We start from the raw sequence: 26,295 nt of genomic DNA, 5'->3' as shown, positions 1-26,295 counted from the left end.
GGATATTTTTCTTTTCTTTTCTTTTAATTTTTTAATGTTTATTTATTTTTGAGAGAGAGGGAGACAGAGTATGAGCAGGTGAGGGGTAGAGAGAGAGAGGGAGACACAGAATCGAAGCAGGCTCCAAGCTCTGAGCTGTCAGCACAGAGCCCGACGTGGGGCTCGAACCCACAAACTGTGAGATCATGACCTGAGCTGAAGTTGGACACTTAATCGACTGAGCCACCCAGGCGCCCCTGGGATATTTTTCTAATAAGCTCAACTCTACACCACCACCCCCCAACTCATCCTCCGATTATTTCTCCATGAAACTTTCCCAAGTTGATTAACAGAAGCTGCTACCTTATAGAGCTCCTATTTCTATTCTGTGCTACCATAATCCTGAGTTTCTGCCCCAATATGCATTTTTTTCTTTTCTTTTTAAATGGCATTATGGTTTTCTTTATTTTTTAACATTTATTCATATTTGAGAGAGAGAGGCAGAGTGCAAGTGGAGGAGGGGCAGAGAGAGAGATACACACAATCTGAATCATGGTCCAGGCTCTGAGCTGTCAGCACAGAGCCCACGCGGGGCTCGAACCCGCGAACCACGAGATCATGACCTGGGCCTAAGTCGGATGCTTAACTGACTGAGCCACCCAGGCACCCCTCCAATGTGCAATATTTATTGACATAATTACCTCTCTCATTCATTTACAACAGCAGCTGCTTACATTCATTGAATGCTTACTATGTGCTAAGTACTGTTGGGAAGTGCTCTGCATGTATCATTTCATCTCACCATCACATCAAATCTATGAAGTGCTATATAATTCCTGTTCTGTGGAGAGAAAGTGAGTCTTAGAGAAGCTGATTTGCCCAAGTGCACACAGTAGAGGTCTAACTGTAGTTTCTACCTTCACAACCCCACAGCGCAATATTATCTCCTACTTCTTTTTCTTTTTAAGTTTATTTATGTATTTTGTCAGGGAAGGGCGTGAGTGGGGGAAGGGCAGAGAGAAGGAGAGAGAAAATCCCACGCAGGCTCTGCACTTTCAGCACGGAGCCACAGAGCCTGACGTGAGGCTCGAACACACGAACCCTGAAATCATGACTTGAGCTAAAATCAAGGGTTGGAGGCTTAACCGACTGAGCCACTCAGGTGTCCCCATCTCCTATTTCGTAAGAACCTACTGCATTCTATACAAGAGATAATCTTATACACTTATACCATTTTTTTTACATTTCTATACCTATAAAATCATTTAAGGCTCAAAACAATCATGTCAGGTTAGAGGCAGTTTGTTTGCAGTGAGAAAGAAAACTACAGCTCAGAAAGCCTGACCAGTTTGGCTATGGTAACAAGGCTGGTAAGTAATGAAGTCTGGTTTTCCAAGTTGTCCATCTTTCCCATTGAAATCCCTGCTTCCTGAGTGAATACAATATTTTCACATATAACAAGTAGAAAACAATTATAAGCAACACAGGAACAAATAACAGCAAACCCCACACCATGGAATCCAGGGAGAATGGTACCAGTGCTTACCATGGGCAGAAAATAAGTCAAGGAGGGCTTCTACAAAGAGTGAGAAGCACTATGTATTTCTTTCTACTGTCTTATTGTTTATATTGTTTATAAACAATTATTGTTTATATAATATATTATATTGTTTATAAACAATATATATTGTTTATATATATAGTTTATAATATATATTATATATATTGTTTATATTATATATATATTGTTTATAAACAATTATTGTTTATATAATATATTATATTAGTCTCTGAGACTGCCTTTGACACATCTGGCAAATTCAGTAGCAAATAGCAACAAAAACTGCTCCCCCCCCCCCCAACTGCCTAGAGCACCTGGAGATAGAACCAGCACCATGCCTGTGAGGAAGGAATCTCTATGTGCAGGGCTGACAGATTCAGGGACGTTTCCAAATTGCTGTTTAGTAAAATACCCTGCTTCACTGACATTTGTAACATAGCCCTGAAAATAGAAGCTGGGCTAATGACTTCATTCTTTTTAAACTGCTGAAATCCTCACAGGGGAGGACACACTGGCAAAATGATGGGAGAGCCAGTAAACTTTTAATGTCAATCAAGAAGCTTGAGCATGGTAATTCTGAAGCCAATACTTGTGGTGCTCATTGCCTGGTCCAGAACTAGTCAGTCCAGTTAATTTTCACTCCCATTGTTCTCCTGACTTTTCTTATCTCCACAGAGCATTCATAAATTTTTTTTTTCAACGTTTATTTATTTTTTGGGACAGAGAGAGACAGAGCATGAACGGGGGAGGGGCAGAGAGAGAGGGAGACACAGAATCGGAAACAGACTCCAGGCTCCGAGCCATCAGCCCAGAGCCCGACGCGGGGCTCCAACTCACCGACCTCGAGATCGTCACCGACCGCGAGATCCTGACCTGGCTGAAGTCGGCCGCTTAACCGACTGCGCCACCCAGGCGCCCCCTCCACAGAGCATTCAAATGCACTTATCTAAATGCTTTATTTATGCACTCTAACATTTAGTGGGTACCTACTATGAGCAAAGGACCATCAGATTGTTTGGGGCTATCCTGATGGATCATACATGAAGTTTATTAAGTGGAGAAGTTGATAAACAGCAGATCCACTTGGTGAGGAATGGATTGGATTCCATCCCCAGTCTAATTTCAAGCTCATGTTGGAAGGCCCATCCTCTAGAATAGGATGAGGACCACTGGGCTGAATTCTGGGCGAGGGCAGGGGTGGGAGAGATGGGCATATATATTGGGGAGGAAGGTGGAGAAATGTAGGGTACCCAGAAATAACTAAACATGTGTAAAACAGTAGGGGGAATAATATCAATCCATAATTTGGGCATTAGAAGAATTGTCTATTCTGTCTTACTTTAAGAAAGTATTTTTTTCTGATTTCAAAAGTAATACATGTTCATTGTTTAAAAAAATTTTAATACAGAAAAGTACAAAAAATTTAAAATTACCCATTACCCTTAACAGCATTTCACTGTTACTATTGTAACGTATTTTCCTATGTTTTCTTTGTGTATGTGTCTTATTTTTTTGTATGTATCTTTCTTTTAGTTTATTTATTTATTTTGGGAGAGGGAGAGAGAGAGAGAGAGAGAAAGCAAGTGGGGGAGAGGGGCAGCGAGAGAGGGAGAGGGAGAGATTCCCAAGAAGGGTCCACACTTAGCACAGAGCTGAATGTAGGGCTTGATCACACAGCCATGAGCTGAAATTAAGAGTTGGTCACTTAACAAACTGAGCCACCCAGGTGCCCCTGTATGTATCTTTTAAATAAAATTTGACCAAACTGTTCTGCAGTCTACTTTCTCCTTAACAATAGACTAGGAATTTTCCCATGCCAATAATTCTAATTCATGATTTTAAGTGGCTGCACTTTAAGTGGCTATACTTTAAGTTATTTAACCAAGATTTTACTTCCAGTCATTGATTATTTCCAATTTTTCATTATTATATGTAACTTCAAGGATTATTCATATATGTAAATGTTTATATATGTTTATGATTATTCCCTAGTATTTCTAGAAATAGAATTCCTTGGTCAAAAACATGCACTTTTTTTATTTTTATTTTTTTATCTTTTAAAGTTTATTTTATTTTGTTTTTTTTTAAATATATGACATTTATTGTCAAATTGGTTTCCATACAACACCCAGTGCTCATCCCAAAAGATGCCCTCTTCAATGCCCATCACCTCCCCTCCCCTCCCTCCCACCCCCCATCAACCCTCAGTTTGTTCTCAGTTTTTAAGAGTCTCTTATGCTTTGGCTCTCTCCCACTCTAACCTCTTTTTTTTTTTTTTTCCTTCCTCTCCCCCATGGGTTTCTGTTAAGTTTCTCAGGATCCACATAAGAGTGAAAACATATGGTATCTGTCTTTCTCTGTATGGCTTATTTCACTTAGCATCACACTTTCCAGTTCCATCCGCGTTGCTACAAAGGGCCAGATTTCATTCTTTCTCATTGCCACGTAGTATTCCATTGTGTATATAAACCACAATTTCTTTATCCATTCGTCAGTTGATGGACATTTAGGCTCTTTCCACAATTTGGCTATTGTTGAGAGTGCTTCTATAAATATCGGGGTACAAGTGACCCTGTGCATCAGTACTCCTGTATCCCTTGGGTAAATTCCTAGCAGTGCTACTGCTGGGTCATAGGGTAGGTCTATTTTTAATTTTTTGAGGAACCTCCACATTGTTTTACAGAGTGGCTGCACCAGTTTGCATTCCCACCAACAGTGCAAGAGGGTTCCCGTTTCTCCACATCCTCTCCAGCATCTATAGTCTCCTGATTTGTTCATTTTGGCCACTCTGACTGGCGCGAGGTGATATCTGAATGTGGTTTTGATTTGTATTTCACTGATGAGGAGCGACGTTGAGCATCTTTTCATGTGCCTGTTGGCCATCCGGATGTCTTCTTTAGAGAAGGGTCTATTCATGTTTTCTGCCCATTTCCTCACTGGATTATTTGTTTTTTGGGTGTGGAGTTTGGTGAGTTTTTATAGATTTTGGATACTAGCCCTTTGTCAGATATGTCATTTGCAAATATCTTTTCCCATTCCCTTGATTGCCTTTTAGTTTTGTTGATTGTTTCCTTTGCTGAGACATGCACATTTTTAAATGTTTCATTTATATCGCCAAATTGTCTCTCAGGAAGTTTACACCAGTTACTTTCTCACCAGCAAGGTATGTTGGGGCTATTTCTCTGAACCCTCATCAATCCTGGGCATTTGTCTTCTTTTGTAATCCTTGTCAATTTGACAGATGAAAAACATCTCGTTGTGTAAATTATTATAGTGTGTATTTTTACCTGCCAAGGTAATAAATATGCATTTTTCCTTTCAAGTGCCCTGGAATTAAACCACAAAATGAGTGTTTCCCTTTTCCTCATTCAACCATTCTTCTCCCAAATCCCTGAAAAACTATAGAAAAATCAGAGTAGAATCTGCCAAATGATCAATGCTCAGACAAACTCAGTATCATTTCACCTGAACCAATAAAAAAGGTAGTGGAACAGATGGCTCAAAACAACACATAAACCTATACATTATAACTTTGAAATGGGTAACAAATCCATGCATAGAAACTTTTTCAACTAAAACGGATACCAGTGACCCAAGTTATACTTACTACTGGCTAATATTAAAATCAGTTTGAGGGGCACCTGGGTGGCTTAGTTGGGTAAATGTCCAACTTAGGCTCAGGTCATGATCTCATGGTTTGTGGGTTTGAGCCCTGCATTGGGTTCTGGGCTGACAGCTTGGAGTCTGGAGCCTACTTCAGATTCTGTGTTTCCCTCTGTCTCTGCCCCTCCCCACTCCTCTCTCTCAAAAATAAACATTTAAAAATAACAATAAAATACAATCAATTTGAGTTTCTTCAACAATGCCCAATTCTGTGATGGGGACAAGTCCAAGATGGGCCAATCTGGCAGTCCATCCTCTATATTGAGCGGCTGACTAATCCACTCAATATTACTCTCAGCTCTTGCTTAGCTTTCTTGTCCCTTGGCTTTATCTTTGTTTTGTGGTTGACCTTTACATGATCTCCTTTTCTCCAGCCATCAACAAGCCTAATATCCCATTGAAGAATTTACCCCTCCCCCATTCTCAGTGTAGTTTGCTGGTATTGATCACAACCCTTCTCTGGACTTGAAGTGGGATACAGATAGCTCTGGGAGCTGCTAGCAGCCATCTGGGACCATGAGGTAGACCTGGCCTGCAAGAGGAACAAACCAGAAGGAGTGGAGTTGAGAAATGGAGAGAGGTAGAGCTGGACCTGGTCTCATCTGTGAGCCCTGAATCAAGTCTCATGGGGCCAGTTATATGAAACAGTAATTACGCCCTATTTTTTAACTTAGATCAGGTCAGCTTTCTCTCATGGCAAAGAAAAAAATGCTTACTGAAACACTGGCTGTGGATGGATTCTGTAGTTCAATAGGAACTCAGCCCAAGTACTACAAATATCATACCCATTACTGCCACTAGTTCAGTTCATCATGACCCCCAGAGGTGTTTAGCTTTAAGGCAGCTCCAGGGATATCCCAAGCTACATGTAGCCTAAAGTCTCCCAGGATTCCTTGGACAGGCTCAGAGGCCTATCTTCTCTATCTATAGGATAAGAGAGTGAAGAGAGAGGAAGAAGATGATTTGATACAATTTTGATTCCTGGGCTACATGCATTGTCATATGGCCCTATGAAGACATGAGGATGTGAAAAGCTTGATGTCCTTGCTTCTCTCCTCTTCTACACCAAAGACTGGGTTGAAACAACAGTCTTTTGGAGAAAAGCCAAGGGGACCATGGACTGGGATGTCCCAGAGCTGGAAGACATCCTGGGTTCTGGGGTTTATCCCTAGGCTAACATTTCATAGTAGGTTACAAAAATAGATTTTTTAAAACTAATTAAATCTAATTCTTGATTTGCAAGTTTCACCATCCCAGGAAAAACGATGTTTAAATGCAACTTGAAAAGTTTGCAAATCTACTTTTGCATTAATTTTCCACAATACAATGTCAAAAAATTAAGAAGTGTTTATCCCACGTCATTGGTATGTATGTTCTGTAATCAGAAATTCTAAGTATGAGCAAGCAAAAACCAAGACAGTCTATAGAAGAAATCTCTAGTCACCAGAGTTGCTACAAAATAATATCTAGAACTACCACACTCTATCATCACAATAGGGTTTCCTAGAATCATAATGTAACTTTGAAGAAGGCTTTTCCCTAATCCAACTCAGACCAAGTTCTTGAAAGTCTCTAGGAAGCACAGCAAATTTGCTGTGTTTTACGTGTGTGTGTGCATAATTATATGCATACCCTTGTGATTGGTTCCTTTTGCAGTGAGGAGGGACAGAAGCTGTCTTTCCAATTCTACCTTCCTTTGCTGCTCACAGTGCTCTTAAAAATAAAAACATCAGGGGCGCCTGGGTGGCGCAGTCGGTTAAGCGTCCGACTTCAGCCAGGTCATGATCTCACGGTCCGTGAGTTCGAGCCCCGCGTCGGGCTCTGGGCTGATGGCTCAGAGCCTGGAGCCTGTTTCCCATTCTGTGTCTCCCTCTCTCTCTGCCCCTCCCCCGTTCATGCTCTGTCTCTCTCTGTCCCAAAAATAAACATTGAAAAAAAAAAAATAAAAAAAATAAAAACATCAGCTTCAATATTCCATAAGGCATAGGTCAAGTTCAGTCCACTTGGGTTATATTTGAATAGGACTTATTTTACACAACTCTGTTTTCAATTGTGAAAGAGAAAAAAATAAAAGGAATTGAGAAAAGAGAGAAGAGGGGAGAGAGCATATGATACTGCACATTTAGGAAGTGGAATAATGATAGAAGATTCCCTGAGAAAGCCTCAGAATGGAACCAACAAACTTGAAACTGCTGGTATACAAACTGGTATTTTTTAGATTTAAGAGAACATATCCAAATGGATCAGCCCTTTATTTTTACCTTATTTGATTTTATTTTTGAGAGAGAGAGCATATGAGCAGGGAGAGGGGCAGAGGGAGAGAGAAAGAATCTTAAGCAGGCTCCACAACCAGCATGAGATTATGACCTGAGCTGAAACCAAGAGTCAGATGCTTAACTGCGCCACCTATGCACCGCTTTTTTCTTTCTCTCTTTCTTTCTCTCTTTCTTCTTTCCTTTCTTCCTTCCTTCCTTCTTCCTTCCTTCCTTCCTTCCTTCCTTCCTTCCTTCCTCCTTTCTGTTCCTTTCCTCCTTTCTCTCTCTCTCTCTCTCTCTCTCTCTCTCTCTCTCTCTCTTCCTAGAGCGTGTGGATCAGTCTTTTACAGAGAAGGAAAAGATGTCAAATCTTCCTTTGTCCAGTGCCTACTGAGGGAATATACAGGATCCCAAATCCTCCTTACTCCCGCTTGAGGTCATTGAAGTTCTGTTTGATTTAAGCTTCCAATTCTTTTTCATTAATTCATCATGTTACGGGCAAGGCACTTGTAGGTACTGATGGCATTCCAAGATCAAGTAGACATAGGGTCTTGACCTCAAGGAGCTAACAATAGGGCAGGGAAAGTGAGACACAGATAGAAAATGGACTTTGCCAGGTGGAAAGTACTATCTTGTGATACTAAGAAGGCTTCCATTTAAGAAATCAGGAAGTTTTATGGCAGGGTTATTTGAGTGGTCCCTCAACAGAGAGGTATAGAAAAAGGCATTCCAAGAAGTGAGGCCCCTTTTCCCCTTGTTCCAGTTCCTACATGCAGAGAAGAATCAGTGATTCCCCCCTCCCCCCACCCAACCTTATCAGAGCTTTTTGGAAGCACCTCAGTGCCCCACAGGGGAAGCAGATTGAAGTTTAAAAAGAAACATAATTTGAAAGGATAAATATTAACATGTGAACATCTAAGTGGAGAGAGGGATGGGTGGAGTTTGAGTTTATCTTCTTTTTGCTTATTTGTGCACTTTCATTTTGGGAAAGAATGGACTATGGAACGTACTTTTGTAATGAGAAAAAATAAAAACAATTTAAAAACATCAACCCCACTCTCCCCCAAAAAGAAGAGAAAAGGAACAAGAAGAGCATCCACATCTTTTCCACATTTAACGGTATTTTGAGTCCTCTTACCTCTCCATGATCACAGGTCTTTAGTATTGCCAGAGTTTCATCCTGCTTGGAACCCCAGCCTGTATGCATCAACCAGAGCTGCACCATGTTTCAGAGCTGCCTCCGGAGAGTATGTCATGGAAAAATCATTGGCTTTAATAATACCAGAGGCAGTGAAATAAAATTTCTAAGATAGTTTAGGCCATTTGGGCCAGAGGTCCCTAACCTCATCTAAAAGAGAAGTTACTTTCATTTTCTGCCAATCTTGAATTTCTGACAGTGAAAGCCTTAGGAATGAGTGGGGACAGAAGATAGCTGAGGGTCACCACTATTGACTCCATCTCCTGCCTGCTTGCTGGGAAGCCTTGTTTAATTTGGGAGGAAGAAAGGGGGTACAAGCCAAGTCGAGACTATGTAATGGCAGGTGATCTGAAAGTTCTATTGTATAAGCTTAAGCTTTGCTACTGGTGTGTCACTAATGGGTGCCACATAGTGATGTCCTCAGCTCTCAGGGCTGCCTGGTAGGACCAGGAATGGCCAGAGCCTCCCATCAAGCCTCCTCCTGTGGGAGTACCTTGTCAGTTCACCCCAGGGTACTGGTCAAATACCATCTTTTACATGTATCATAACTTGGCACACATACAGAAAACACTGAGATATAATTTCAATATGTACTGTTACACCACAATTTACTAGTCTGGAGCGGCTGTCTTATGAAAAGTGATGTGAAAACAACAACAGCAAGCATTCACAGAGCTGTTCCTTTGTTCCAGGTCCTAGGATGCTTGATGCATTAATTCCGTGGTGGATATCACCAGCTTTTGCCTGCTCAGCATCCAGGCCCTCTTGCTGGGTAATAGCACCTACATTGTCTGTGGGAATTGTCTTTCCACACTGCATGCAGGCCTGTGGGCATGACAACTAAGATGCCTTGTTCTCCACCTATGAGGTAGACAGCACATGGCCCAGCCAAGGCCACGCTGACTTCTCTTCTTGTAATTCAGTGTTAAGCAGAGAGACACAAGAATGGAAAATAACCTGAGCTGATATATCCCGTTGTGAATATCCTGAAGAAGGAAACTGGTTATCTTTCTACTCTCAAGATCCCATTAGCTTCCCTAGTCCTCATCCTTTGCAAGACCTAGTAATATAATTTTCATTCAATTATGTTAGCTAATCCATATTCTTCCAATAAGTTTCTTCCACCCTCCCCAAAGTTAGACCTAAAGTCTATCTTTGTTGTTTGCAACAACAACAACAAAAACCCCAAAGGTATAAGCTAACCTTCTTAAGAACCTTATTTTGTGTCATTATTATCCCTATTTTAAGATAAGATAATTGAACTTCAGAGATGTTAAAAAAAATTGCCCAAGGTCACACAGCTAATGAGTGGCAACCACAATCAGAATTTTAAGCCAAGTCCATCTGACATGGAGGCATGAGAAGAATGCAGATTTTGTCATGAGGGCAAAATTAACTCAACACCCCACTTCTCCACTCTCCGCATAGAACCCTGGTTACATCAATGTCTCTGCACTGCAGTAATTCCAAGTTAAAAAATGGGAAAAATAATGCTCATTTCACAGAGTTGTTGAGGGTTGATGGAAATATGTGCATGAAAGCAGTGGCCTGGAGTATGTGCTTAATACACATTAATATCTTTTCCCTAAATATGAAATTTATTATCTCTGCAGAGTTAATTCAATAAACTAATTGAGGTCTTGTTTAGTTCAGAGATTACTGCTTCTGAGTTGACGCAAGTACAATCTCTCCCTCCTACTCTCTCTCTATTTCTCTCTCTCTCTCTCTCTCTCTCTCTCTCTCTCACACACACACACACACACACACACACACAGAGTTTTGTTTATGGGGTTTCCTCTCATATCTTTACCCTCCATCTGTGTCCTGGGTTCCTCTCTGTGGAAGGCATATCAGAAAATACATATGCCCTTAAGAAAAGGATCAGAGGGGATACATACATAGGCATACAATCTAAATCTTCCACCCAATATGCTTTTGGAGAAGGCAGAGAGAAAAAATTTTCATTCCTCTTAGGAATGATAAAAATGAGGCACAGAGACACTAAATATCTGTCTTCAGGTTCCACAGCAAACCAAAGGCTAAGAGGGGACACAGAAATTCTACACTAAGCCATGTGGTCTGAAAATACCAGAGCCTCGAAGAGAAAGAGCAGGTTTTGTGGCGCCTGGGTGGTTCAGTCAGTTAAGCCTCCAACTCTTGATATCAGCTCAGGTCATGATCTCACGTCTCGTGAGTTCGAACCCCATGTCAGGCTCTGTGCTGACAGCCTGGAGCCTGCTTCAGATTTTGTGTCTCCCTCTCTCTCTGCCCCTTCCTCACTCACACTCTGTCTCTGTCTCTCTCAAAAATAAATAAACATTAAAAAAACTTTGTTTTAAAAAGAAAGAGGTTGGGGCGCCTGGGTGGCGCAGTCGGTTAAGCGTCCGACTTCAGCCAGGTCACGATCTCACAGTCCGTGAGTTCGAGCCCCGCGTCAGGCTCTGGGCTGATGGCTCAGAGCCTGGAGCCTGTTTCTGATTCTGTGTCTCCCTCTCTCTCTGCCCCTCCCCCGTTCATGCTCTGTCTCTCTCTGTCCCAAAAATAAATAAATGTTGAAAAAAAAATTAAAAAAAAAAAATAAAAAGAAAGAGGTTTCCGATTCTGTGTCTCCCTCTCTCTCTGCCCCTCCCCCATTCATGCTCTGTCTCTCTCTGTCCCCAAAATAAATAAACGTTGAAAAAAAAAAATTAAAAAAAAAATAAAAAAATAAAAAGAAAGAGGTTTTTTAAGTTGCTGGTTTTTTTCTGCCCCCATCTCTTCCTTCCTTTCCCCACTTCCCTTCCCAATTCAATTAAAACAGCTCCATCATTTAAACACTTGCATTAGGGATGCCTGGGTGACTCAGTGGGTTAAGCATCTGACTTGGCTCAGGTCATGATCTTGCAGTTCATGGACTCAAGCCCCACATCAGGTTCTGTGCTGACAGTTCAAAGCCTGGAGCCTGCTTCAGATTCTGTGTCTCCCTCTCTCTGCCCCGCCCCAACTCACATTCTGTCTTTGTTTCTCTCTCAAAAATAAATAAAAATTAAAAAAATTAAACATCTACATTAGGTACATTTCTAAGAAAATTTCCCCAGATCCCTGTCCATTCTATACCTTGTCTTTCTCTTCAGAATTGTGACATACTTTCAATGACCTTATAATTCTCTTAATAGGGGAAAAAAGCCCCAAAGATGTGCTCCGTATGCTGTAAAAATTAAAGTCCCCAGGGGCACGTGGGTGGCTCCGTCGATTGAGCATCCAACTTTAGCTCAGGTCATGATCTCACAGCTTGTGAGTTCAAGCCCTGCGTTGGGCTCTGTGCTGACAGCTTGGAGCCTGGAGCCTGCTTCCGATTCTGTCTCCCTCTCTCTCTGCCCCTAACCCATTCACATTCTGTCTCTGTCTCTCTCAAAAATAAACATTCAAAAAGTGAAAAAAAAATTTTTTTAATTAAATTCCTTTAAAAATATACAGATAAGGGCAAAGTGTTATTTGTACTGAGATTTCTGATGCTTGTGCAGAGATAAATTCAGGTTTTTCTAGGATTGTGAAAAACACAACTAAAAGACCTATTTAGTCAGTCAGTTAACAAGTATTTATAAACTGTCTGCCATAAGCAAGGAATTTACCCAAATAGACATTAGCTCATAACAAGAATGAAAGAAAATCCATACAGCTTGAACTTATTCAATATAATCATGACTCTCATGATTCTTCTGGTTTCTAGGGCCAAGAAAACAAAACTGTGATATGATAATATCTGGGATTTCTTTTCTTCTTCACATTAATTTCTTTCGATCGTGAAGGTTTTGAGGGTTCTTTGTTATTGAAATGGCAATATACAACAGCAAGTGAATTTTTAAAACTTAAAAATCATCTATAATACATTATTTTAGCACAGCAACTTGCATGTGAATATTGTGTCTTCCAGGTGCACACACATTACTTAATGGCACAAACGTAGTATGCTTGTTATTTTATGTTTCGTTGTCCATTTAATCATAAATCTTTTCCATGTTTCTTTGTACATGTCTCTGGATTTAAGCTTTTGTTATGAATGCAAAGTATTCCATTGTGTTGATGTACCACACATTTTCCCACTATTCCTCTAATGTTAGACTTTTCAGCTTTTTCTATTTTTTTCCTATTAAAGCTAACACAGTAGAAGATACCTTTCATGCATTTGGAATTTCAAAAATCTTTATTAAATAACTTTGTTGGGAAAAATTCTAGAATATAGTACTTCTAGGACTTTTCCTATACACTGGCATGTTGTATTCCCCCCAAATTTTACCTATTGCACTCTAAATAGCATTATGTTATTTTTTAAATTTGTTAATTGTCAGCAAAAAGGAAAACAGTATCACAGTGTTGTTATAATTTGCACTTTTGATTGTTGTCGAAATAAACACATATTTGTGTGTTTGCTCATTTGTTTCCTCATGTGAGTGAATTTCTTTTTATGGACACTGAATTTATCCATGGAGGTTTTTTTCCCCCCAGTCAGGTTTATGGAGGTATAATTTACATATTATAAAATTCACTGTTTTTAGTGGAGAGTTCTGGCTTTTAACAAGTACATGCTGTTATAAAATAGTTCTTTTATCCCTGAACTTTCCTTGTTCCCCTTTGTAATCAACTTCTCCCTCACACCTCCAGCTCCTGGAAATTGTTAATCTTTATTTTTTTCTCTATAGTTTTGTCTTTTCCAGAATGTCATGAAAATGGAATCATAGTTTATAGTGTGTTTTTTTTTTTAATTCTGAAGAATGTTTTTGGTAGTATTCAAACTACTTCATTGAAGGTTTGGTTCAATGTAAGAGAGCAACAGGAAGAACAGAAATTGTAATTGTCACTCAGTTTCTTGTACCACCACACCTAGGATAAAGAGCTTTTTAGAAATGAGACTTCAAAAAGCCTAAGTCAATGCTTAACTTTTTCTGCTTCTCCCTTTTCAACACCCCACCTCTCTCTCTCTCTTTCTCTCTCTCTTTCTCTCTCTCTCTCTGCATGTGTGAGCAGAGGAGAGAGAGAGAGAGAGAGAGAGAGAGAGAGAGAGAATCTTAAGCAGGCTCCATGCTCAGCACTGAGCCTGATGTAGGGCTCGATCCCATGACCCTGGAATCAAGACCTGAGCCAAAATTCAGAGTTGGATGCTCAACTGATTGAGCCACTCAGGCACCCCTAAAGACATTAACTTTTAATCTATAATATAAAATGCAAATATTTCCCCCACTCTATTCATTTTCTGTCAAATTTTAAATTTAAATTTGAATGAACAGTTCTCTCCCCCATGGATTGATTCAAATAATCCATGATTATTGATTCAAAATAATCCATAGATATAAAATAGATTGAATTCTATTTTTTTTTTTTTGCTAGCTGTTCTAGAATTTGACTTTTTAATATTTAATTTGATTCAACTTTAGTTTTGGCCAGTGTTTGCAGTAAGGCAAAGACTTTAAAACTTTCTTGGATGTGACCCACAATAAGAAATACGTTTTACATCATGACTAAGTACATACAAACAGATATACACAGAGATAAAACTGAAACACATGTTTTGGGAAACAAAGCTTCCACTCACTGCAGGGGATGCACTCTGATATTTTCTATTCTATTCTATTGTGTTTTCTTTTTCAAATGCTGGCCATGACCCACCAAACTGATTTCATGACCCACTGATGAGTCTGAAAAAGTATAAAATAGGATTTTATTAATGCATCACATTCCTGTTAGGTATTTGCACTTTATGCTTGGGTGACACCTGCAGATGAATGGATATACATGGATTAAACCGGGTCAGTTGGACATTTTCTTCCAGGGGCATGTCGAAGCAAATTGCTCCTTTTCATAGACTAGATTTTGGTGGTCACAGTAGAGAGGGGCATGGTTTTGCTCTTCCCAGTGTAGCCATCTAGTGGACTGGCAGCCTTCACAGGGTTGGCCTAGCCTGCCCTGTGAGGTGGGTCAGCTCTGAGGTGGCCTGTTGGTACAGGGTCTTTGGGTTTGGGGTAGCAGAAGCCACCATGAGCCATCTTTCATGTGGAATTAGTCGAAAGCAGCTCCAGTTCATCTGAGAGCTAAGAACAGTCCAGGTGAAGCATGCCTATGGCCCAGCTTTGCCAAGTGAATGCTGGGGAAAGCCTGTGCAAGGCCCATGCTGGGTAAGTGAAGGCATTGTCTCAGGAGGTGAGGTGGACTCCATGAGGAGACAAAATAGTGTGTGTATGGCTGTGCACAGGTTGGAAAAACAATGACTAAAGGGAAGGATGGAGGCTGTTATAACTATCTTGGGTTGTTTAGAGAGAGGCACCAAGAAAGGGCTTGCTTGTCTAGGTCAGAGCCTGAGAATGCAGAGACAAATAGTCCTGTGTAGCAGTGTGGGAGAGCTATGATCATTCTGTAATCAGGAAATACCTCCCAGCCACTCACTCAGTGGCCCTGGCACATAATGTTTTGTGATCCACATTAGGTAGCTTGTATGATCTTTAAACAGCATCTTAATTCTCTTGCCTATTTATTAGGTGAATGACTGAGCCATGCTGAGGGTTTCAGAAGATACAGTACTTTCATACCTATTCCTCAAGCAGACCATAACTATTTCTCTATTTAACCAAAATTAAAGAGTATAAGGCAGCTGTGATGGATGAATTTCTGGTTCTAGTTTGGTAGATATGCTTAATAGTGTATTTAAAATTCTAACTTCTCATTCCCAGAGTTTTGAGGCCTTACCTCATTTCCTTGAGCACCTTAGGTATTGCTGTGTAGTTTCTGCCTCCCACCTGCTTTACAGCACTTATGAATATTCATGAGATAATATTAGAATGTGAGCATTGGAAGAACATCCCACAACAAGGTTTGCTTGCCAGGCTGCAATAGTACTTGTAGAGAGCTTACCCTGGTGCCTGAATTTTCAGGGAAACTAAGATTTTAGGATTTCCCTTAAGCTTGGGGGAGTTCAAACCATTCAGGAGTTTGACCTGAGAAGGATAATGCTTTATAATTCTTAGGTGATTTTGTTGTTGCTTTTCCCTTCTTTAGAGTGACCATTGCATTCCTAACCCCTCCTGTACTTTCTATGTCCGTTCTCCTTGCAGTGGGTGGAAGATTTACACATGTGACTCTGGCTAGTACTAACAGATGTGAAATCTATAAATCTACAGGGAGCCATGGCTTTCACCCTATAGACTTGCAAAGGCACACATCTCTTTTTCCCCTTGCACTGGAGTATAAATCAGAACATTTCATTTAGTGAGAAAACCTATTGTGGAGAGATGCTTCCTCCCTCCTCTGAAATATCACCTTCATCCTGAGCCTCTTTGAAGCATCTGGATCCCTGCCATCTGTCTTCACTTGAGCTTCTAGGCATTCACAACAATTGTATACCCTGCCCTACAGCAGCACCTTATTTAAGAAGCTTAGTTTAACTATCAAGTTCAACTGGGAAAATGTCATCCTAATCCATTGGAATGGTGGATTGCAAATTTCATTCATTAGGCTCACCTGGGAGCTTTAAAAAATCCTACTGTTTAGGCTGTATCCCAGATCAATTAAGTCAGAATCTCAGGAGATGGGACCCAGGCATCAGTATTTTTTTAAGCTCCCCAGGTGTTTCAACATGCATTCAGGATTGAGGACCACTGAATAGTATTGCAGGGACCCAGCAGTTCAGCCTTCTGTTTATCTTTCATTTTAGCAAGATTTTGCCTTTCCTGTGAAAGGAATCTTTTTTTGTTATGTTTTTTAAAGTTTATTTATTTATTTTTGTGAGAAAGAAAGAGAGAGAGAGAGAGGCAGAAAGAGAGAGAGAATCCCAAGCAGGCTCTGCACTTTCAGCATGGAGCCCGATGTGGGGCTCAAGCTCACAAACCGTGATATCATGACCTGAGCCGAAACCAAGAGTCGGAAGCTTAACTGAGCCACCCGGGCGCCCTGAAAGGAATCTTTACAATTAAAAACTCTAAATAGTTGATCACAGTGCTAGACCAATAAGAAAGCTTTCTTGGGGGGTGGGGGCGGGGGGAGAGGAACGAGATGGGTTGGCTAGCAAGGAAAGGACTTCATACACACAAAGTATTTTGCTATGGAATTGTAATCATTCGATTCTGAAACAAGATGCAGTCCCCTAGAAGCCATTCGACCCTTCCCTTTGCTACCTGGAAGGAATGAACTTGACCATCCTTTTGTTAAAAATCTCCAAGAGAAGTAGTGTGCTGCATCCCGCACAGCCTCCCGGTACATGCGTGTATGTGCCTATTTTGGCTGTGGCTGTGTACTTAGCTGTGTAGGCAAGCGCTAGCGCCCTCTGCTGGAACAAAGTAGAATTCTCTCCTCGCGTAACAATTGTTTCTTCAGGCTGAGGTAATGGATTCGTTTCCTTGAGCTCACCAGAAAGGACGAGGTTTCGACAAGGACTTCCTGGCATTTATTCCTCTGACATCTGGCATACCACTGGTTTGTCTGGGTTATTTCTTTGATTGTAGGAAAGAAACACAAAGCATATTGGATGAAAGTGCTGGGAAACTGAGCCCGGCTCCTTCTCTGAGAGGTTTTGGAGCGTTTATTTGTGATGCTTGGTATTGGCACCAGTGGGATATTGTGTGGTAATGGAGACACTGAGACTGGAGTGTAACTCCCACTGGTTAAGAGAGTCGTGCATTTAAAGGGAGACGAAATAATAATTCCAAGAAACCCAAAGATGTCAGAAGGGAAAATGCTTCCCAATCATAAGCAATTTAAAGATGTGATTTTTTTTTTTTAAGGCAGCAATCAAGACATACAACCTTGTCATTTGGGAGATTTGTTCGCCCAAAGGAAGACTTGATGGTACTCACCGGTTAGAGCTTCAAAGGGCATCTCCTCGATACGTAATAAATGCTGGCTCTCCACCGTCAGTCCGTCCTCAGTATGCAGGTGCGGCTGCTATGGCTGCGCACATCGTTAAGTGCTGCACACTCCACCTTCCCGCTGGACCACCCACCGGAGGTTAGCATCGGGAGTCTCCAAGGTACAGCCTCTTCTCCCCCTTTTCCCTTCGCTGCAATTCTCTCTCAGGGTACAGGGATTAACAGTCGAGGCAACGAGGAAGGAATGAGATCCTGGGTGTCTGCCGCTCGCTCCTTGTCCTCACCGCTGCATCTCAGCTGGGGTTGGAGAAGTCCGTGCAGCAGAGCTGGATGCTGGCTCGTCACGGTTGCTATGGTGATCAGGAGCAGGCGACTTGACGGTGGCTGGGGAAGGCAGTGGAGAAGAGGTAACAGATGAGTGATGACGTGCTAGACTGTCCTGGGATCTGTTGAGCCACAAGAGAGCTAAGAGAAGTGGAGTTCCTGGATGGTACTATCCAGAATGTCTGTTCTTCAGCTTCAAACCAAAACCAAAACCAAACCCTCCCTCTTCTGGGATTCTTTCCCTCCCTCCCTCCATCCCTCCCTGATCCCTATCTCAACACACACCCTAGCATTTTAAGGCTTGGAAATTCCAGTGCTATTTTGATGTTCCTTGCCCTAGGGAATCCCGCATGGCTCCCTGGGGGAAGTGTGCAGTTGCAAGAGGCCTCTTAAGGGTCCTTTTTCTGAGAAGGGCTCCTGCTGCTGGAGTCTAAAGAATCATCTTTCACACTTCCAAATGACTCCCCCTGGATTGTCATGGCCCACGGAACTTGAAAGAAATCTGCCAAGCACTAAAAGATGGAGGACAGGATAGATTTAAATAAATTCCTATCAGGATTTGCTTATTATGATTATAGCTTTATATTCAGAGCAGGAAGAAGCCTTAAAGATTATTTCGTCTTCAAGGATCATTGGCTTCAGTATGATACCCTTCTCAGCTATGTGGTCAAAAGCAGATTGACTCCAGCCAGAACTCTCAGAAGAGGTCTGACCCTTGCCTGATGACTTTGAGAAGGGGCTCTTGCTTGTCCAAAGGGTATCCCTTAATCACATCATTGTCTACCTCATTAATTAGTGTTTCCCTTATTTCCATAATCATCATTATGAGGAGTGGAACTGACAGATTCAGGGGTTGTAGTGTAGAGGTGGTCCCTGCTTGTCATCGTGAGTCCTTCATTCATCACACAACTCTGCATCTGTGTCCGTTCCACCCATAGATCTGCAGATGTTTTGCTCTAGTTCTAGAATAAGGGAGGGAATACATTTTTACTGAGCTCTGACAATGTTCCTGGACTTTTCATGGGTTATTTCATTTAATCCTCCTGTCAACTTGTGAGATTTTACATCACTGTTTTATAAATTAAGAACATAAAAGCACAAAAAGTAAGTTTCTTGCTTGTGTAAGGGTATTCAGCTAGAGAAGTGGCAAAGCTGGAATGGCTGCCCAGTTCTGTTTGACATGATAATGGAAGGTAGGAGGCCATCTGGGTTTAGCCCAAGTAGATTTTAGGAAAAACTTCCTGGGATGTTCAGAATCACTGGTAATTTCTCCCACTTCTCATGTACTGCTTTAATCTATTTCCACTGTTTTTAAAAAGAAATAAAATGTTTATTTTAGAAAACTTGAAAAATGTAGAAACATAAAGGAATAAAAGCCATCCATACTCCTACCATCCAAAGAAAACTATGATTAAGGGCACCTGGGTGGCTCAGTCAGTTATGTGTCCAACTTCCGCTCAGGTCATGATCTCGTGGTTCATGAGTTCGAACTCCGTGATGGACTCCGCTGACAGCTCAGAATTTGAAGCCTGCTTCAGATTCTATGTCTCCCTCTTGTGCTCTCTCTGGAAAATAAATAGAAACATTTTAAAAAATTAAAAAAAATTCTGATTAATATTCCTGTTTTCTTCCAGTCTTTTTTTTTTTTTATCATTAAACTAAGACTGTCATACGTAAATGTTTGTGTCACCCGCCAAATTCATATGGTGAAACCTAATCTCCAATTGATGGTATTTGGAGGTAAAGCCTCTGGGAAGTGATTAGGTCATGAAGTCCTCATGAATGGAAGGAGCACTCTTATAAAAGAAACTTCAGAGAACTCTCTGGCCCTTCTGCCATGTAAGGATACACGGAGAAGACTGCTGTGTGTGAATCTTCACCAGACATGGAATCTAGTGATCCATGGTGATCTTCCACTTCCCCACCTCTGAAACTGTGAGAAATAAATTTCTGTTGTTAATAAGCCACACAGTCTATAGTAGTTTGTTATAGCATCCTGAATGAACTAAGACAAGGAATACACGCACACACACATACACACACACAATTGTCTACAATTGTACAATTGTAATTGTATCCTGATTTTCATTTAAAATAACCTTGTGAAAATTTTACCCTCCATTAGGGTTATTTAAAAACATTACTTTAGGGGCGCCTGGGTAGCTTAATCACTTGAGTGTTGGACTTCGGCACAGGTCATGATCACATGGTTCATGAGTTTGAGCCCCACGTCGGACTGGCTGCTCTCAGTGTGGAGCCTGCTTTGGATCCTCTGTCCCCCTCTCTCTCTGCCCCTACCCTACTTGTACATGCTTTCTCTATCGAAAATAATAAACACTAAAAAAACATTATTTTAAATGCTACACACTATTTCATCAAATGAATGTACCATAATTTATTTTTTAAATATTATTTATTTATTTTGAGGGAGAGAGAGAGAGAGAGAGAGAGAGAGAATCCCAAGCAGATTCTTACACCATCAGTGTAGAGCCTGAAGTGTGGCTTGAACCTACCAACTGCGAGATCATGACCTGAGCCAAAGTTGGATGCTTAACCAACTGAGCCACCCAGGTGCTCCTGTATCACAATTTCTTACTGAATATTTGATTTATTTCCCATTTTTATTAACTGCATAGAACTGTAATAAAATTTTTTCTATATAAATCTTGCCCATGTTTGTGAATATTTCATTTACAATTGAGTCCTAGAAGTGAAATATTGGATTAAAGGTATTAACTTTTTTCTTTTAATTAAGACTTTACTTTAAAAAAAAAATATATATATATATATATATATATATTTTTTTTTTTTAAGTTATCTCTACACCTAACATGGGGCTCAAACTCACAACCCCAGTCCAAGAGTTGCATGCTCCCACTGACGGAGCCAGCCAGGAGCCTTAAGACTTTACTTTTTATTTTTTATAATTTTTTTAAGTTTATTTATTTTGAGGGGGGTGGAAGGGGCAGAGAGAGCAGGAGACAGAGAATCCTAAGCAGGCTCCTCGCTGTCAGCACATAGCCCAAAGTGGGGCTAGAACTCACAAACCATGAGATCATGACCTGAGCTAAAGTTGGACATTTAAGGGACTGAGCCACCTAGGAGCCCTGAGACTACTTTTTTAGAGTAGTTTTAGGTTCACAGTAAAACTGAGGGAAAGGTACATAGATTTCTCATATACTCTCTGTCTTTAGATATGCATAGCCTACCCATTATCAAAATCCCCCACCAGAGGGGTACATTTGTTGTAACTACATTGACACATCATTATTATCCACATAATTTATCTTACAGTTAATTTTTGGTATTGTACCTTTATGGATTTTGACAAATATAGAATGATATGCATTAATCATTATGGTATCACATATTTCCATTGCTTTAAAAATTCTCTGTGCTCTGCTTATTTATCCTCCAACCCCTAGCAACCACAGATCTTTTTACTGTTATTACTGACTCTGTAATTTTGCCTTTTCCAGAATGTTGTATAGTTAAAATCATACACTACATAACTTTTTCAGATGGGCTTCCTTCACTTAATAATATGTATTTAAGATTTCTTCATGTCTTTTCATGACTTGATAGCTCATTTCTTTTTAGCACTGAGTAATATTCCATTGTGTGAATGTACCACATTTCATTTATCCATTCACCTACTGAAGGAAATCTTGGTAGCTTCCAAGTTTGGCCAACTGTAAATAAAGCTGCTATAAACAACAATGTACAGGTTTTTATGTAGGGTAAATACCACAGAACATGACTGCTGGATCATATGCTGAGTATGTTGAGTTTTGTAAGAGAATGTCAAGCTCTCTTCTAAAGTGGCTGTACCATTTTGCATTCTTGTTAACAATGAATGAGAATTCCAATTGCTCCACATCCTTGTCAGCATTTGATGTTGTCAATGTTCTAAATTTTGGCCATTCTAATAGGTGTGCAGTGGTATCTCATTATTGTTTTAATTTGCATTTCCCTGCAATGATGATGTGAAACATCTTTTCATACACTTATTTGCCATCTGTATACCTTCTTTGGGAGAGGTCTGTTAAGGTATATGGCCCATTTTTTAACTGGATTGTTTGCTTTCTCACTATTGTATGTTAAGGGTTCTTTGTATATTTTGGATAATTCTTTATCAGATGTGTCTTTTGCAAATATTTTATCCCAGTCTGTGGCTTCTCATTCTCTTGGTACTTACTTTTGCAACTAGAAGTTTTTAATTTTAACAAACTCCAAGGTATCAATTATTTCTTTTATGGACTGTACCTTTGGTGTTGTATCTAAAAACTCATTACCATACTCAAGATAATCTAGGTTTTCTCCTACATTATCTTCTAGGAGTTTTATAGTTTTGCACGTTAACATTTAGCCCTGTTGCCTATTTTCAGTTGATTTTGTTTAATTTTTTGCTTTTAATCTTTATTTATTTTTGAGAGAGAGAGAGACAGAGTGAGAGCAGGGGAGAAACAGAGAGAGAGGGAGACACAGAATCAGAAGCAGGCTCCAGGATCTGAGCTGTCAGCACAGAGCCCGATGAGGGGCTCAAACCCACAAACCATGAGATCATGACCTGAGCTGAAGTTGGATGCCTAACCAACTGAGCCACCCAGGTGCCCCTTCAGTTGAGTTTTTGTGAAAGGTATAAGGTCTGCATCTAGATTCTTTTTTTTTTTTTTTTTTTTTTTGCATACAGATGTCCAGTTGTTCTAGCACTGTTTTTTGAAAAGACTGTCTGAACTTATTGTATTGTCTTTGCTCCTTTGTTGCAGATCACTTGACTGTATTTATGTAGGTCTGTGTCTGTGCTTTCTTTTCAGTTCTATTGATCTGTTTGTCTTTTCTTTCATCAATACCATACTGTTTTGATTATTGTAGCTTTATAATAAGTTGTGAGACAATGTAGCATCAGTCTTTTGACTTTGTTTTCCTTCAATCTTGTGTTGGATATTCTGGGTCTTTTGCCTCTCCAAATAAATAAACTTTAAAATCAGTGTGTCTAACCTCTTTTTTTTTTCTCCCCTCCCCATGGACTTCTGTTAAGTTTCTCAAAGAGGTTAGAGATGGAGAGAGCCAAAGCATAAGAGACTCTTAAAAACAGAACAAACTGAGGGTTGATGGGGGGTGGGAAGGAGGGGAGAGTGGGTATGGGTATTGAGGAGGGCACCTTTTGGGATGAGCACTGGGTGTTGTATGGAAACCAATTTGACAATAAATTTCATATTTAAAAATAAATAAATAAGTAAATAAACATTAAGAAATGACTAGCACAGAAAAAAAAATCACTGTGTCAATATCTACAAAATAACTTACTAGGAATTTGATCGGGATTACATTGAGTCTGTAGATCAAGTTGGGAATAATTGACATCTTGAAAATAGAGTCTTTCTATCCATGAACGTGGAAGATCTCTCCACTTATTAGTTCTCCTTTGATTTCACTATCAGAGTTTTGTAGTTTTCCTCATATAGGTCTTGTACATATTTTTTTAGATTTGGGGATCCTAATGTAAGATATAAGCATTTTTAAGACCTTCTAATCCTCCTCTCTGGTGGGGATTTCTGAATCACTGGCTGCTCCACAGGGCATGCATAATCCTATCCACTCATACCTTTCCCAGTGTCTGGTGTGCCCACAGCTGGCATTTGGCATTTATATTGTTTATCTCATAAACGCTTTAGGAAATTGAAGTTAGCTGTTTTCAAAGTTTTTCTGTTTGTTTTATTCAGAAAAACATGATAGTTATTTATTATTTTTAAATGCTCTATAAATAGCATGGCCCCTGCACAAGGATAACATGCAAATTCGTGAAGCATTCCATATTTTTAAAAAATGATCTACAAGCAAGAAATAGTAAAACATTAGTCTTTAAGAAGAAAAAATTTAAGACAGAAGTGGTAAGCTTTCCAAGGTCTTATAGTAAGTCAGTGATGCTGGAACTTGAAGCTTATTCACTATTGACTCTGATGGTGGCCTCAGTCCCATCCTGTTATAGAAAAGCTGCCTTTGATTTCCTTCTGATCCCTGCATTTTATTTATTTTTTATTTTTTAAGTTTATTTATTTATTTTTGGGAGAGAGGGAGAGAGAGAGAGAGAACACACTAGCGGAAGAGGGGCCAAGAGAGAGGGAGAGAATCCCAAGCAGGCTTCATGCTGTCAGCACAGATTGTGTGGAGCTCAATCCCACAAACCATGAGATCATGACCTGAGCCAAGATCAAGAGTTTTACATTCAACTGACTAACCACCCAGGTGCTCCAGATCCTTGCATTTTAGTTCAGTGTTTAACACTAACTGGATGATTAGATAAATTTAATAATGTTGTCAAAGGGGGTTGTGCTTGGATGATGAGAACTTCTGAAGAAAGGCAACTAGAGTAATAGAACTTTCAAAGGATGGGAGATAAGGCTGCTTGATGTCACTGATGATCTGCCTAGTGAAATGTGAGGAAAGCCAGGCTAATGCTGACTCCATTCTTCCTTGGCAGAAGATGGCAAAAGACGGAGGACATGTAGGGGAAGGTGGGTACAACACTGACTGGAATGTCTTCAAGCTACTCATTCATTCATTCATTCATGCATGCATTTGTTCATTTAAAATAAGCTTTATGCCCAATGCAGGGCTTGAACTCATGACCCTGAGGTTAAAAGTTGCATGCTCTACCAACTGAACCAGCCAGGAGCCTCATCCAAGCCTTTTAAGCATTTTTTATTCCCCCATAGAAGAAGTTAGGTGTGGCAGGGTGAAAGGTGGATTATTTTTGACTATTTAAAAATTTACCTTGTAAATCCAGATTATACTGAAAGGTTTTTGCTCTTGGCTACAGGGCTAAAGGATGCTGCAAAATTAATGGGAGTGGATACATTATGGTAACAGATCTTTCATAAATTATCTTATTGGGCTATGTTAGCGTAAATTTCCAAGTACAAAAACATAATATTTAGCACTGATTTCACTAAAAGGAGTATAAGACTGATATTTCATCAGGAAGTTTTAGTTAACATACAGAATTTGGGAACTGAATTTATTGCAGCTAAATTGATGAATACCTAAACTTTGTTGCAGCTTTTCTCTTTCACAGCTTTTCTTTTTCATTATGCAAAAGTAGAATGTCTATGAATGAAGGTATCCACCATGTTGTTTTCAGAGTTTAATTTCTGTAAGGGAATGCCTGAGGTTCAAAGTTGAAATCCACACATTTGAACACAGAATTTATGTATTAGAGTTCTTCAGAAAAAAATATAATGTGTGTGTGTGTGTGTGTGTGTGTGTATAACAAGAATTAGCTCACAGACTTATGGAGGCCAAGCAGTCCTATGATCTGCCATCTGTAAGTTGGATAGACATAAAGCGCATGGTATAATTCAGTTGGAGTCCGAAGGCCTGAGAACCGATGTCCGAGGAACTCTCATGTCTGAGGGCAAGAGAAGATAGATGTCCCAGCTCATGAACAGAGAGAGAATTTGCCCTTCCTCTGACTTTTTGTTCTATCCAGATCTTCAACAGATTGGGTGACACCCATACACATTGATGAAGTAGATCTTTGCTCAGTCTACTGATTCAAATACTAATCCCTTCTACCAGACATACCCAGATATGCTTTACCAGCTATAAGGCAACCCTTAGGCCAGTCAAGTTGACACATTAAATTAATACTCACAATTTATTTCAGCAAGTTACCCCAGAGTGAAAGTGATCACTCCATTCTTTTTTCCCCCCTTCTCAGCCTTTTACCAGCTGGCCATTTGAATTTATACAAGACATATTGAAATTTCTTGGGACCCAGGAAATCATTCCCTGCCCCTTTATTATTTTACAGATGAGAAAACTGAGGCTTAAAGAGGAGAAATGACTAGTTCAAGACCACATTGAATTTTATTAGTGATCTTGAAGTCTGAAAAGATTATAGAAAGCCAGGAAAGATAGCTAACAGAAATAGATTGAAATCTATTTCTAATATGTAGATAACAATATAAATATTAAAAATGGTCTGCCTGGAATGATAGACTAAAACCAATAAGTAGAGATTTAGCATCAATAAATGATATAATGATCATACTTTTGGTTGAAAAATCTATTGCATGGTACAGGCCTGTTTTGACTAAAGTTCATGTGAAACAATATGGTGAAGTTAAGTCAACTATATAAAAGCCGTAAGTGAGAAATAGCTGCTGAAACAGATGATGCAACCTCTGGGGCTATACTAATAGTCAGAGAGTGATCTGATGTTGCAGGGAGTATATGGCCTGGGAAACCTGGTGTTGGCCAGTTCATATTTGTAACACTATGTGTGGTACAGGGCACAATGTTCTGAGAAGGAGCTTGTCAACTGGCATTCATCTGCCAGAGGATAATGAGGGTTCTGAGCTCTGCTCCACAGGATGAAAGGCCACAGCAGCTAGGAATGTTTAGCTTTGAGGCTTCTGAAGGACACAGTAACTGCCTTCAAATATCTCATGGGCTGTCAAATGAGGAAGAGTATGTGGC

The 26,295-nt window shown here is 40.1% G+C and overlaps 1 protein-coding gene, 1 long non-coding RNA gene and 1 pseudogene across 2 annotated transcripts in view; 2 read left to right on the top strand and 1 right to left on the bottom strand.

Annotated features, from left to right (window-relative positions):
• MICAL3 (microtubule associated monooxygenase, calponin and LIM domain containing 3) overlaps positions 1–17,518 on the bottom strand; it is a 224,778-nt gene extending 207,260 nt beyond the window's left edge. The window contains exon 1 of the mRNA XM_047865310.1: positions 17,476–17,518. The gene's annotated coding sequence lies outside the window, so the exon portion shown is untranslated. The remainder of the gene's footprint in view (positions 1–17,475) is intronic.
• Positions 16,965–19,760, top strand: LOC125169686 (uncharacterized). Its single transcript, XR_007153768.1, has 3 exons — positions 16,965–17,095; positions 17,404–17,648; positions 19,446–19,760. It is a non-coding gene; the product is annotated as an uncharacterized LOC125169686 (long non-coding RNA).
• A 3,779-nt stretch (positions 19,761–23,539) lies between these two features.
• On the top strand, positions 23,540–23,635 carry LOC125171424 (uncharacterized; annotated as a pseudogene).
• The last annotated feature ends 2,660 nt before the right edge of the window (positions 23,636–26,295 follow it).

This window comes from Prionailurus viverrinus, chromosome B4 (assembly GCF_022837055.1).
Source record: "Prionailurus viverrinus isolate Anna chromosome B4, UM_Priviv_1.0, whole genome shotgun sequence".
NCBI classification, from domain to species: Eukaryota; Metazoa; Chordata; class Mammalia; order Carnivora; family Felidae; genus Prionailurus; species Prionailurus viverrinus.
The sequence above is the reverse complement of the archived record's forward strand: the minus strand, read 5'-3'. Positions and strand labels throughout refer to the sequence as shown.